Source organism: Triplophysa dalaica, chromosome 3, assembly GCF_015846415.1.
Source record: "Triplophysa dalaica isolate WHDGS20190420 chromosome 3, ASM1584641v1, whole genome shotgun sequence".
NCBI classification, from domain to species: Eukaryota; Metazoa; Chordata; class Actinopteri; order Cypriniformes; family Nemacheilidae; genus Triplophysa; species Triplophysa dalaica.
Window position 1 is genome coordinate 23,787,388 of NC_079544.1, and position 14,104 is coordinate 23,801,491.

Sequence of the window (14,104 nt, forward strand, 5' to 3'; positions counted from 1 at the left end):
AATGGAGAAAGTTCAGCACTGTTGCTACACTCCCTAGGCGTGGTCGTCCTGTAAAGATGACTGCAAGAGCACAGCGCAGAATGCTCAATGAGGTGAAGAAGAATCCTAGAGTGTCAGCTAAACACTTACAGAAATCTCTGGCACATGCTAACATTTTTGTTGACAAATTTACAATAAGGAAAACATTAAACAAGAATGGACTTCATGGGAGGACACCACGGAGGAAGCCACTGCTGTCCAAAAAAACATTGCAGCACGTTTGAAGTTTGCAAAAGAGCACCTGGATGTTCCACAGCACTACTGGCAAAACATTCTGTGGACAGATGAAACCAAAATTGAGTTGTTTGGAAAGAACACACAACGCTATGTGTGGAGAACAAAAGGCACAGCACACCAACATCAAAACCTCATCCCAGCTGTGAAATATGGTGGAGGGGGCATCATGGTTTGGGGCTGCTTCGCTGCCTCATGCCCTGGACGGATTACTGTCATCGATGGAAAAATGAATTCCAAAGTTTATCAAGACATTTTGCAGGAAAACTTAAGACCATCTGTCCGCCATCTGAAGCTTAACAGAGGATGGACGATGCAACAGGACAACGACCCAAAGCATAGAAGTAAATCAACAACAGAATGGTTTCAACAGAAGAAAATACGCCTTCTGGAGTGGCCCAGTCAGAGTCCTGACCTCAACCCGATTGAGATGCTGTGGCATGACCTCAAGAGAGCGATTCACACCAGACATCCCAAGAATATTGCTGAACTGAAACACTTTTGTGAAGAGGAATGGTCCAAAATTTCTCCTGACCGTTGTGCAGGTCTGATCTGCAACTATAGGAAACGTTTGGTTGAGGTTATTGCTGCCAAAGGAGGGTCAACCAGGTATTAAACCCAAAGGTTCACATACTTTTTCCACCCTGCACTATGAATGTTTACATGTTGTGTTCAATAAAAACATGAAAACGTATAATTTTTGTGCGGTATTAGTTTAAGCAGACTGTGTTTCTCTATTGTTGTGACTTAGATGAAGATCACAACACATTTTATGACCAATTTACAAAGAAATCCAAGTAAGCCCAAAGGGTTCACATACTTTTTCTTTCAACTGTATATGCAAATATGGTCTGCGTTTACCCTTTGGGAAATTACGTGTAAGCACGACGCTTGTCATGACAGTCCCCAGAGGACCAATGGCTTTCTTTGTAACCAAAACATGGATTTTTTAAACGTGTTGTTTTGTGTTCTTTGTAAACAACAGGAGTGAATGACCGCCTCTTCTACAGGTCAATTTTTATGACATTTCTCATATGACAGGTTTAAAGAAAAATATGCTGGGCAAAAAATTGCTCTTCATAACTAATTGTAACCAGGTTCGTCTGAGTGTGGAAGAAAGGAGTCGGGGTCGGCGTGGCTGGGAAAACGATACGATTCTTTATTGTACAATACTTCCGGATTTCACACTTCCGGTCTCAAAATTAAACTCCCACTTGATCCCTCTTGATTGTAAGATTCCGTCTGCCAGCTTTCCTTGGACGCAACGTCTCTGTCCTCTGGCGCACTCGTCTTCCCAGCCGCTCTCTCTCACCTCCTCCCGATCTGCCTTGGGGTTTTAAAGCGTCTCCTCGCCAATTACTAGAACGAGAAGCAGGTGTTTTCACTAAAGCGTTGATCTGCCTACTCACCGTCTTTCTCCCGACACTCTCTCTCCGCACAGACCGTGCTGAACCACGCCCCCCTCGCAACATACCCCCACCGCCCGACTCAGGCCGGGGCCCCATCCGGCCTGCAGCTTCCCCCACCCCCCTCCTGGACAGGAAGTCAGCCACAGCCATCTGCGTCCCCGGCCTGTGGATCACCTTAAATTTGAAGGGCTGTAATGCGAGATACCAACGAGTGATCCGCGCGTTGGTATCCTTCATGCGGTGGAGCCATTGGAGAGGCGCGTGGTCCGAACAGAGCGTAAACTCCCGCCCCAGGAGGTAATAGCGAAGGGTGAGGACCGCCCACCTGATCGCCAGGCATTCCTTCTCGATTCCTCCTTTCTCCCTCTGTGAGAGCTTACGGCTGATGTACAGCACCGGACGGTCCTTTCCTCCCACCTCCTGGGACAGAACCGCCCCCACGCCCCTGTCCGATGCATCGGTCTGCAGGAGAAAGGGAATAGAAAAATCAGGAGAGTGCAATAACGGTCCGCCGCACAGAGCAGCCTTCACCTTGGTAAACCCCTGCTGGCACTGCTCCGTCCATTGGACGGTATCTGGTGCTCCCTTTTTAGTGAGGTTAGTCAGCGGGCTGGTGAGGTCCGAATAATTGGGTACAAACCGCCTATAATATCCCGCCAGCCCCAGGAACTGCCTCACCACCTTTTTGGTGTTGGGTCTCGGTGCGGTCGCAATCGCGGCTGTCTTATTTATTTGGGGACGCACCTCCCCGTGACCCAAGTGGAAACCCAGATACCTTACCTCTACCCGCCCAACTGCAAACTTCTTCGGGTTAGCCGTTAGCCCCGCACCTCTCAACGAAGCCAGGACCGCTCTCAGGTGTTGCATATGCCGCTCCCAGTCATTACTATATATGATGATATCATCTAGATACGCGGCGGCATATGCAGAATGCGGTCGTAGTATGCGGTCCATGAGGCGCTGAAAGGTCACCGGAGCTCCGAATAACCCGAACGGAAGTGTAGCAAATTGGTGTAAACCGAACGGTGTGGTAAAAGCCGTCTTTTCTTTGGATAATGGAGATAGAGGGATCTGCCAATATCCTTTCGTCAAATCCAATGTCGAATAAAAGCGAGCGTACCTAGTCGGTCTAGTAATTCGTCAATTCGTGGCATTGGATATGCATCGAACTTCGATACAGCATTCACCTTCCGATAGTCCACACAGAACCGGACGGAGCCGTCGGTTTTAGGCACTAAGACTATCGGGCTCGCCCAATCACTGCTGGACTCTTCTATTACGCTCATGTCCAGCATCGCTTCTAATTCCCCCTGAACCACCATTTTTTTGTGTTCAGGTAGTCTATACAGTTGTGTTCAAAATTATTCAACCCCCAATGTTGTAAATGGTTTTAGGGAATTAAGTGTACATTTGTAATTGTAGTCAGAATGAAATCCTACAAGGACTTCTTAAAGAACCATATGCAACTAAAATGACATCAATTAGTTTTGTAATACAGTAGTAAATGTTTCTTTTGTGAATTCTTCATTGACATAATTATTCAACCCCTTAAAGACTACCACTCTGAAGAACAGAGGTTCAATGAAGTGTTTTCAATCAGGTATTGAAAACACCTGTGGATATCAGGGGGCAGCAATAAAGCCTAATAAGCACCAATTAGGCAGCTTTAAAATGACTGTGATACTCATCTCCTTCTAGACATTTACTGGTGTGGTTACAAACATGGTGAGGTCAAGAGAATGGTCCAGGAAGACAAGAGAACAGGTGATTACTCTTCACAGGAAGGGCAATGGCTATAAGAAGATTGTCAAGATGTTAAACATACCAAGAGACACCATAGGAAGCATCATTCGCAAATTCAAGGCAAAGGGCACTGTTGAAACGCTACCTGGTCGTGGCAGAAAGAAGATGCTGACTTCGACTGCTTTGCGCTACCTGAAGCGTAGAGTGGAGAAAAGTCCCCGTGTGACTGCTGAGGAACTGAGAAAAGACTTGTCAGATGTGGGTACTGAAGTTTCTGCTCCGATTAATACGGCGCACCCTGCGTAATGAAGGCCTCCATGCCAGAACTCCCAGGCGCACCCCCTTGCTGTCCCCAAAGAATAAGAAGAGTCGACTGCAGTATGCCAAAAGTCATGTGGACAAACCACAGAAGTGTCACACTTGTGTCAAGCTATGCTTCACGTTTAAAAGCTGATATAACTGTAAAAGGATGTTGTACTAATTACTATGATTGAATGTCACTTGGGGGTTGAATAAAACTGATAATGATGTGAGCTCAGAAAAGACATTTATGGTTATTTCATTATAAATGTTATGTTATATTTGTCTGACCTACACGTGCCTCTTTGATTTAATTGTAAGCAGGATGACTGAATGATCATAATCAATGTCAAACCGAACAAAACAATCAATTTCAGTGGGGGTTGAATAATTTTGAACACAACTGTATGGTCGGCTGCGCACTATCGCACCCGGTTTGGTCTCAATGTGGTGCTCTATGAGGTTCGTGCGGCCGGGTAGGGATGAAAAAACATATGAAAATTGTGCTTGTAATCTTACCACATCCGTGACCTGGGAGGACGAGAGATGATCTCCCCCTGGAGCCAGAGCGAGGGATTGCACTTTAGTGTTCACTTCTGGTCCCAGAGATCATCTTCTCTACTCACTGTCGTCGCCAGCATCACGGTGTTCGCCTCACTCCACTTTTTGAGGAGATTGAGGTGATAAATCTGATGTGCTCCGCTCCTATCCGATCGAACTACCTCATAATTGAGATCTCCTACTCGTCGTGTGACCTCAAATGGTCCTTGCCACTTGGCGAGTAACTTAGAACTGGACGTTGGGAGTAATACAAGTACCTTCTCTCCCGGTGTAAATTTACGTAGTCTGGCGCCCCTGTTATACTGCCGGCTCTGTCTGTCCTGGGCCTGTAACAAATTCTCTATTGAGAGCCGCCCCAGTGTATGGAGTTTTGTTCGCAGGTCCAAGACATATTGAATTTGATTTTTGCTCGCGGAAGGTCCGTCCTCCCAAGCCTCTCTTAGGACGTCTAAAACCCCGCGAGGCTGACGACCATAGAGGAGCTCAAAGGGGAAAACCCCGTGGAGGCTTGGGGGACCTCGCGGACCGCAAATAATAGGGGTTCCAGCCACCTATCCCAATTTTTGGCGTCTTCGTGAACGAATTTCCGGATCATGGTTTTTAATGTGCGATTAAAACGTTCGACCAGCCCATCTGTTTGTGGGTGGTAGACGCTGGTCCGAATCATTTTAATCCCCAATAATCCGTACAGTTCACGGAGTGTCCGTGACATAAACGCCGTGCCTTGATCGGTGAGAAGCTCTTTCGGGATTCCCACCCGGGAGATTACTCGAAACAGTCCGTCGGAAACACTGGTTGCTGAGATATTGCGTAACGCCACTGCCTCAGGGTAACGCGTTGCGTAATCCACGATGACTAACGCAAATCGATGCCCTCGTGCGGATCGCTCTAACGGCCCGATCAGGTCCATACCAATTCGTTCGAAGGGGACCTGCATAAGCGGAAGCGGGCATAACGGTGCCCGTGGGGTGGCCGGTGGGTTTACCAACTGGCATTAAGGACAAGACGCGCACCACCTGCGCACGTTCTCATGAATGCCCGGCCAGAAAAATCGGGTCGTTAGTCGATTTAAAGTGGCAGCCTGTCCTAGGTGCCCTGCCATTGGATTACAGTGAGCCGCCTGGAAAAGCATTTCCCGACGGCTTTTTGGTACGACCAATTGGGTTGTATCCTGTTTTGACTGATTGTCTTGGGTCACTCGATACAACCGGTCTTTCAAAATAGCAAAATATGGGTAGGACAGCGGTTGTGCAGGGTGGAGAAGATGTCCGTCGATGGAACGGACCTGATCAAATGCGTTTTTGAGTGAGTAGTCCTGAGACTGCTCCAGAGGAAAATCATCACCCTGGGAGAGATTTATTTTCTCCACAGCGCTAATTCCCTCTGAGCCAGTCGTCAGTGGTCCCGGCTCAACCTCTCCCACCTGCGCGACCGCCCCTCCCCATCGCTCTTGATTGCACACAGAAACATCCGCGCATAATTGTCCCAGTAATACTGAAAATAATGGCCAATTCGTTCCCAGAATCAGCGGATGTCGGAGGTGCTCGTTAACAGCCACCTCTACCTTATGTTTTTGCCCCTTCAATTTGATGGTCAACGGCACCAAAGGGTAATTCACCACATCCCCGTGTACACACCTTACCTTAACCATGCGGCCTGTATCCCTTGCCACAAATTGAATCAGGCTTTGATGTATCAAGGTTTGGTTACCCCCTGAATTGGTGAGGAGAGGCTTGGAAGGTTGACGGGTGAGAAGAGAAATTTGGGCCCTGGTTCTGTAGGCTCCCTGCTCCCTCAAAAGTCCTGGCGGCTCCTGGGGATCCCGTCTCCGGAAACATCTGGGTACGTGGGGCTGGCCGTGGAGAAAAAATCCCCGGGGTCCGAGGAAAGGGCACAGGTCTGGAAGAAGGGGAAGGGGTTACAGGGAGAGAGAGAGATGATGATACTAGGGGTACGCCGACCCCGGGGCACGCCACCAACTGGTCCTCCGCCAGCTGGATGGCCTGAGCCAGCGTCGACGGTCGGTGACACTGGACCCACTGGGCGGTCTTCCTGGGGAGCCGTACCACGAACTGCTCCAGTGTCACCTCATCGACAATGTCGTCGGCAGTGCTGGCGTCGGCCATCAGCCATCTGCGGCAGGCATCCCGGAGCTGGTGAGCTAAGGCGAAGGGTTGACCGCGATCCCCAAGTTCCAGAGACCGGAAACGCTGCCGATGCTGCTCCGGACTGAGCCCCACTCGCTCCAGGATAGCCTTCTTGAGGTCCGCGTACTGTAGCAAGTTAGCTACTGGCAGCTGCTGTGCGGCCAGCTGGGCTTCACCTGACAACAGGGGAATCAGACGGGCCGCCCACGCATCTTGCTGCCACCCGGATAACTCCGCGGACCTCTCGAAGAGCTCCAGGAAGGCTTCCGGCTCGTCTTGGGCTCCCATCTTGTGCGGCGGGATGGTGGGGGATGCGGTCGATGCTCCGCTCGGGCCTCTCTCCTGGCTCGCCCAGCTCCGGAACGACTCGCGGTCCTCCTGTTGGGTCTGTACGAGGACCTGGAACCTCCTCTCCTGATCTTCTCTCAGACCCAACAGGGCCTGGTGGTGTTGTTGATGGAGACCAGCGAGGGAGGCGATAACCTCCGCAAATGGTGATCCCGGCGGAGTCTGCATGCTTGGCGGCGGAGTCTGCATGCTTGTTTTCACTAAAGCGTTGATCTGCCTACTCACAGTCTTTCTCCCGACACTCTCTCTCCGCACAGACTGTGCTGAACCACGCCCCCCTCGCCACACTAATTAACAGTTAATCTGCCAAATCAATGCATAACGTATTTATGAGAATGAGTATAAAGTTACAAAAGATCAAGTCCTTATGAGGGGCGATCTGTACTGAACACTGATAAACTCCGATCAGATCCTTTACGGAATCTGAACAGTACGGGAACTGTTCTGTTGCTGAGCGCAAGGCACTGCAGCGGGTGGTGAAAACAGCCCAGCGCATCACAGGAACTACACTCCCTTCCATTGAGGACATCCAGAAGAAACGCTGTCTGCGTCGAGCTCGCAGCATTCTCAAGGACTCCTCTCACCCCGCTCATAGACTGTTTACTCTCCTGCCTACCGGTAGGCGCTTCAGGTGCCTCCGGGCAAGAACCAGCAGACTAGGAAACAGCTTTTTTCCCAGAGCTGTTTCATTATTGAACTCTGCTCCCCACTGATTTCACTACCTCTCATAACTTTAACTTAATGCTGCTATTACAATGTTTACATTGCACTACAGGGCTGCCATGCATGACGGAACTGTACACACCAGTACTTCATGTATCTGCTCTACCGGACTGTTTACACACACAGCATCATTTGCACTCTATACTGCTCACTTGCACACCAGGAACATTACACTGAATGCTCATTTGCACTAATGGACTACTCTCATAACTGCATTAACTCATCTATTGCACTATAACTTTCATAACTGCATTAACTCATCTACTTCACTGTAACCTTAATAACTGCATTAACTCATCTACTGCACTGTAACTTTAATAACTGCACTAACTCACCTACTGCACTGTAACTCATCTATTGCATTATTGCATCTATCGCATAACTAACTGCATCTACTCATCTATTGCACTATAACTTCAATAACTGCATTAACTCATCTACTGCACTGTGACTGTATATCTGCATCTACTCATGTATTGCACCGTACCTTTAATAACCACATTAACTCATCTACTGCACCGTAACTTTACTAACTGCATTAACTCATCTACTGCACTGTAACTGTATATCTGCATCTACTCATGTATTGCACCGTACCTTTAATAACCACATTAACTCATCTACTGCACTGTAACTTTAATAGCTAATGTCTGTAACTAATGCACACTCAAGTCACTTGCACTATTGTATAGTCTATATTGTTATCTGTTCATAACCTCCTGTACATTAATGTTCACAGTATATAGCCTTCTGTATATATTGTTCATAGTACATACCGATTGTCATATTTTCATAGTACATGCCCATCGTAAATTATTTTCCTAATATTGTATTCTGTATTTATTCACACTGTATATCTGCACTCGCTAATTGCACTTCTGGTTAGACCTAAACTACATTTCGTTACACTGTACCTGTATATGTGTAATGACAATAAAGTTGAATCTAATCTAATCTAATCTACACCACTAATAATTGTTTTTTGCCAAAAAATTGGCTAATTTCAAAAGTGCTGCAGAATCGATACTGAGGCAGATGTATCGATGCTTGCATCGTGAGGACCTCATATATGTCTCTATATTTTGAACCTAGTGATATTTCCAATTTTTTAAACTGTTATACGAGTTCAGAAAATTGTTGTTGCTCTTTCATAGCTCAGAGGATTTGATTAAGTTGTTTCATTTTAGTCTTGGGTGTTTTTCCTAAATTTGCTTAGGAGGAATAATGACAAAACAGAAAAATTAGACTATTTTTGAAAGACACAATATAGTAAATGGAGGTGTAAAATTAATGTAGATTGTAGAATCAAAATAATCTGGATTTGGGAAAATTTGATGGGAAATGTTTGAGTTCAAATTGAGATCTTCAATAATTTTGAGTTTTGATGCAGACTTGACGCTCAGTTTGTTGAGATCTCTTCTGAAACTCTTAGACATTTGTGAGATTTTGGCACTTTTTCTCAGCAGAAATGTCTGCTGGGACACAGATGAGATTTACGTAAGTGTTTCCATATACTCTCTTTTTAGACTCTCATTTAATAATTAAGATATTAAAGATGTCTCATCTGTGAATTATCTGTCTTATTGGAAATTATACTTATTAAAAAATAAAATTTGGAGCTCAACAGTTCAACAACTCCCATTAGTGTGGAAAAATCTCTTTAACACATTATCTCTTGTGGTTTGTTGCTTCATTATGAGTACAGTTGTATTAATTGAAATGGATCATGCACAATGTCCGGATCGTTCAGACCTGTATGCCTTGTTAAAGCATAAATAACCATCTGTTTGTGTAGTAAATGAATTCTAGGATTTTAAGATGACAGCATCTGATAAATGATAAACAAGCAGTGAATCGATCAAGTCTGTGACCTTTCTCAAGCCATTAATAAACTGCATTAGATTTTAGCTGAATTTCCAATAATCATATCCTTCTCATTAAAGATAGAGTTCATGGAAAAATAAAACCTTGTGTTGTTTAAACCCCCAATGGCTTTCTTTGTTGTTTTTTGTTCTTTGTAAACAACAGGAATGGCTGACCGCCTCTTCTCAAGATTCAAAAGAACATAAAAACATTATTAAATAACTCCATGTGACTTGTATCATATATACCAAGTGTTCTGAAGGTATGAACAAGTTTGATAAAAAAACTAAACGAAAATATAATTCACTATTTGATGAAATATGTTGTGCATATTACTGTTGTTTCCAGCTGTTTTAAAAGTAAATGTTGTAAAACTATGTACACATTGCAGTTAGGGCACAGGCAATTTGCATTTAGAGAGAAAGAAGTCAAGACCTTTATTATAAAATGGATTGTACGTATTTTAGTTTGTTTGTATGCTTAACGATACTAGGCATATACAGCCAGTTATTTTAATGATGCTTTCACATCATATTGATGTTTGGCAAGAGCTGGTCACAGTCCTCTCCTAATGTAAGCAAAAAACACAAACCAACACTTAAAAAAAAGAATCCATGTTTTGATTTAAAAGTAGATAGAAAGCCATCAAGGGTTTGAACGACACAAGGGGGAAGCAAGGCAGTCTGTCAGTTCTATACGATCAGATTGTTTTTTAGTCTAAAATACACTACAAGACTTTTGCCTAGATTTTCAGTCTGGGCTTGCTGCTGAAAATCTGTGACAGTCTGCAGATTCGATCAGATAGTGTGTTTCATCTGAAACTTTCAAAAAGTCTGCAAGTGTATGATGTCTAGTTAAAAAAGAATCTGTTCTGATTTTAAAAGTCTTGTAGTGTATTTCAGCCATTAGGAGACACACCAAAGACTGTAGAGCATGTGAGAGGTTTGATCTGAAAGCCCTTCCAGCTGAAGAACTATTGAAGAAGGATGTGATAAGACTAACAGGCTTCAGTTAATCAATTGACCCTTAAAGCTCAATTTATTAGACCCCTTTTGCACCGACGTCACCATTAGCATTAGCTGGAGGCAAAACTAGGGGAAAAATGGAGGCGGCCAATACAAACCAGCACAGATATTATTGTTTGTTTTAGATGTAATGCAATGTTTAAACACGATTTAAGGTTAAAAAACACTGTATTTTCCACATACCGTGCATGTTTGTATCTCCTCTTTGCCCCGCCTCTCTAAAACGCGTGCATTTTTAAAAAAGCTAATCGCTCTGAAAAGCAAGGTGTGCTATGATTGCCCAGTTAACAAGTGCGTAGTGATTTGTCGAATAAAGCGTGTGACGGAAATATGACGCCTCTTACCATATTTGGAACATCCCCACCCAGCAAAAAGTCGTCGAAAAGACGTCGAAAAGACGTCAGTGCCAGACGTCCAAACAACGTCGAAATGTGGTTGAAAAGTGAAAGGTGAAACGACGTCTTTTTCGCGTCGTGATAAGACGTCTTTTTCCGGTCTTTGAGAAGACGTCTTTTTCGGGTTGTTGAAAGACGTCTATAAATTTTTTTGTCTTTTTCCAGACTTGAATTTAACTTAATTTTAAGCATAAAATCATTTATATGTATTCAATATATATCTCAAAATAAGACAACTGACTAAAAGTACTACGAAACATTTATTGTCAGTTACATAACATACAAATGATCGAAACATTTGAATAACAAAATGTAATAAGAACACTTTAGTTTGCACGGTGCCCGGTATCGCCAGATCGCCCAGGAGCCTTGTCGTCTCCCATGGCTTTGACTATGATGTGATCGGTGGCTTTGCTGTTTCACATTTTGACTGCATCTGCAATGACAAAGAAAAACACATTTGTTCTCAGTTTGTTACTCAAAAGGAATAATTAATTTGTTGTAAAGATGGTTCAGTTCGCATATAGCCTAAATGAAATGCCTCGATTCACAGTTTAGGAATATAGATTTACGTCGCCTTCCGTACAATAACATTGGACCCGAAAAAGGTATTTTACATTATATGACAGCGGCCTTTACCATTATACGGTTCAGATGTAAACAGCACATAAAAGACAGGAAACCTTGTGTGAGCAGTTAATGCAGTAGCCTACTTTTAACGGAAAAGACGGTCCGTCAACTGTTGTGTGAAAGCGTGAAAGCAACTCCCCTCACTGTCTGTGTCCTTATTCGATGATTATTACTATGATTATTATTACTTTCTTCATAATATGTAATTTTCTTTTGTTGTAAGCTTATGCTTTAGGTTGAGTTTAAATAAAACGGCTAAGTAAAAAGCTTTTACCTCAGAAAAACGGCTGTAGTGTGGTCCACTCAGAAGTGAGTCGGGTGCACTGCGCTTGACGGTCACAGACCTTTAAGGTTCAAAGCAATTGCACTGACAGGCAGGGGCGAATATAGAATATAAAACCATCAGGGGCTGAGGCTTTAACATTAGGGGCTAATGTAGAGAATTTGGATTAGGTTGTAAGGGGTATTTTTTTCAAGGAAATGATGCGTTGCATGAACTTTTTTTATGCAATATATTTTATTAGCAAACACAAAATAATCACTTACATTTAAATGTATTCTTCTCATGGAAAATATGCTTTCATGAACACAATATATTATCAAACACAAAATAATCACATGTAACTTTATTAGTGGTGGGCCTAACGCCGTTAACGCAGTGAGACTCTTATCGCGCGATAAAAAAAATGTCACCGTTAATCTATTCTCAAAGTTGGGTTGGGAGCTGGGTCTATACTACGCAAGCTATGATGACTTTCACCTTGATATTTTAGCGCGGATGTATACCAGCTTAACTGCACTGTACGGGGCAAGAACGAGATTTTTCAACTCGCGTGATTCGCGTCATTCGCGGAAGCAGAAGCCGCCTCATCATCTCATAACCAGGGCTTCATTCGCACGATTCGCGCAGCAAGCAGGTCTATTGGCTCTTTGCATTAACATATAAATCACTCGCGCTTGACACGCCATTCGCGTTTGGTCTGAACACAACATAACGTTACTGTGAAATTACCGCATCAAACGTGACGTGCTAACATGGATGCAGCTATGAAGCCGTCGGGTTTGCTTCAGGGAATATTAATTTTTAAGAAGCTTCCCAATAAAAACATCGACAAGACTAAGGTTGTTTGCACCTTGTGCAATGCGGAATTGGTTTAAAAAAAAACACTTTCTCTCAACAGGTAGTGGTCTAGCTTTAGTTGAAACCAGTAACTTTGTATTGAGATCTAATGTATTATGGCTCCTGTATGACATATCGCTTGTTGCTCCCTCACTCTTTGTAAATCGCTGTGGATAAAAGCGTCTGCTAAATGACTAAATGTAAATGTACTGTAGGAGCTCTTCCAGTCTCAAGTACCACCTAAACGCAAATCATCCCTTAGCTAATGCGGAAGTAAACACAATTTCATTTTATTGAACATAATTTAATTTTCATCACCAATTATCATAGTAGAACAGCTTTCTCAAGCAGTTTGTGATGCATTTTGGAAACAGGAGATGAGCCCCTGGTCTAATGCGCCACCTGGCTTGAGAAACCCGTTCTCAAAGACTTACTTTTAGTCATTATTTGGGTAGCACACATATTCTGAATGCCTTCGGCAGAATTCAAATGAGCCATTTTAATCTAGATTAATCTTGAAATTAATCTAGATTAATCTAGATTAAAAAAAATAATCTATGCCCACCACTAAACTTTATACATCTGACCCATTGTTATCTTTGTCTAGCTACTTATGTCTACTGTACTTCATTCTCTTGTGTACTTTTCAAAGTTCTTTATGATTCTTTTATCCATATATTTGCCTGTTAATTATTTTGATGGTGGAATCATCAGAGAGTGTATCTGCAAGACTTGACTAGAGCAAAAAAACACATGGTAATGTTTGTAATGCGTTAGTGCTTTCATGTTTATGAGCTGGGCGATAATAATGCATTAAATTAGTAGTAAATTCCTTAAGGATTTTTCTTGTTTGAAAATTGTGTTAATATTTGTAATGTCTTTTACAACTTTAATTACATAAATACTAAACGGATTTATATGAATATAAATACTTAATAACTACATTGTTCATGCTTAACCTAATATAAATAAAAAATGAAAGGTTTGGAAATAAATTTTTAAGTAAACACAAACAGCAAGTGGCCTGTTGTGACTAAGCTGCTGGCACTTTAAGACTTGAGGTAAAGCGCCGTTTCAGTGATAAACGTCATAGGTTTGTTTACTTCATACCCGATTGTGATTTGCGCGCTGACGGGAAGCATTTGCTCAATGATGATGTTTTTTTACCAGGATAACACAACGGTATAGCTCCACTTTGCTTTCATTTAGGATATTATTGCTTTGCCCGGTTGGCACTCATGTGAGGGAGCAGCCAAGAAAGGTTCACACAGATCGCTCACTGACCTCACATGAGCGACAGGCAACATTTGTGCATTATCCTCGTCAAAATAAAGCATCACAAATTGACAAAATACATTTTTCTATATTTGCATTGATTTTTAGATTGTGCCGCAAAAGTAGAATCACGAAAAACTGTGCGGGCTTGTTGTGATAATCCGGATTTATATATCATGAGTTAGGTGTACGTTTTCGTTTGCGTGTACTCGCACACTAAAGTTAATACCTTTCTTCGTCTTCTGCCAAAATGAAAGAAGATTTGTTTGTTTCTTGGCACACGTCATTTCCG

General features: G+C 43.3%; 1 protein-coding gene across 1 annotated transcript in view; it reads left to right on the forward strand.

Annotated features, from left to right (window-relative positions):
* Positions 1-14,104, forward strand: part of pde1cb (phosphodiesterase 1C, calmodulin-dependent b) — a 121,961-nt gene that overhangs the window by 55,449 nt on the left and 52,408 nt on the right. The gene's annotated exons all lie outside the window — the stretch shown is intronic.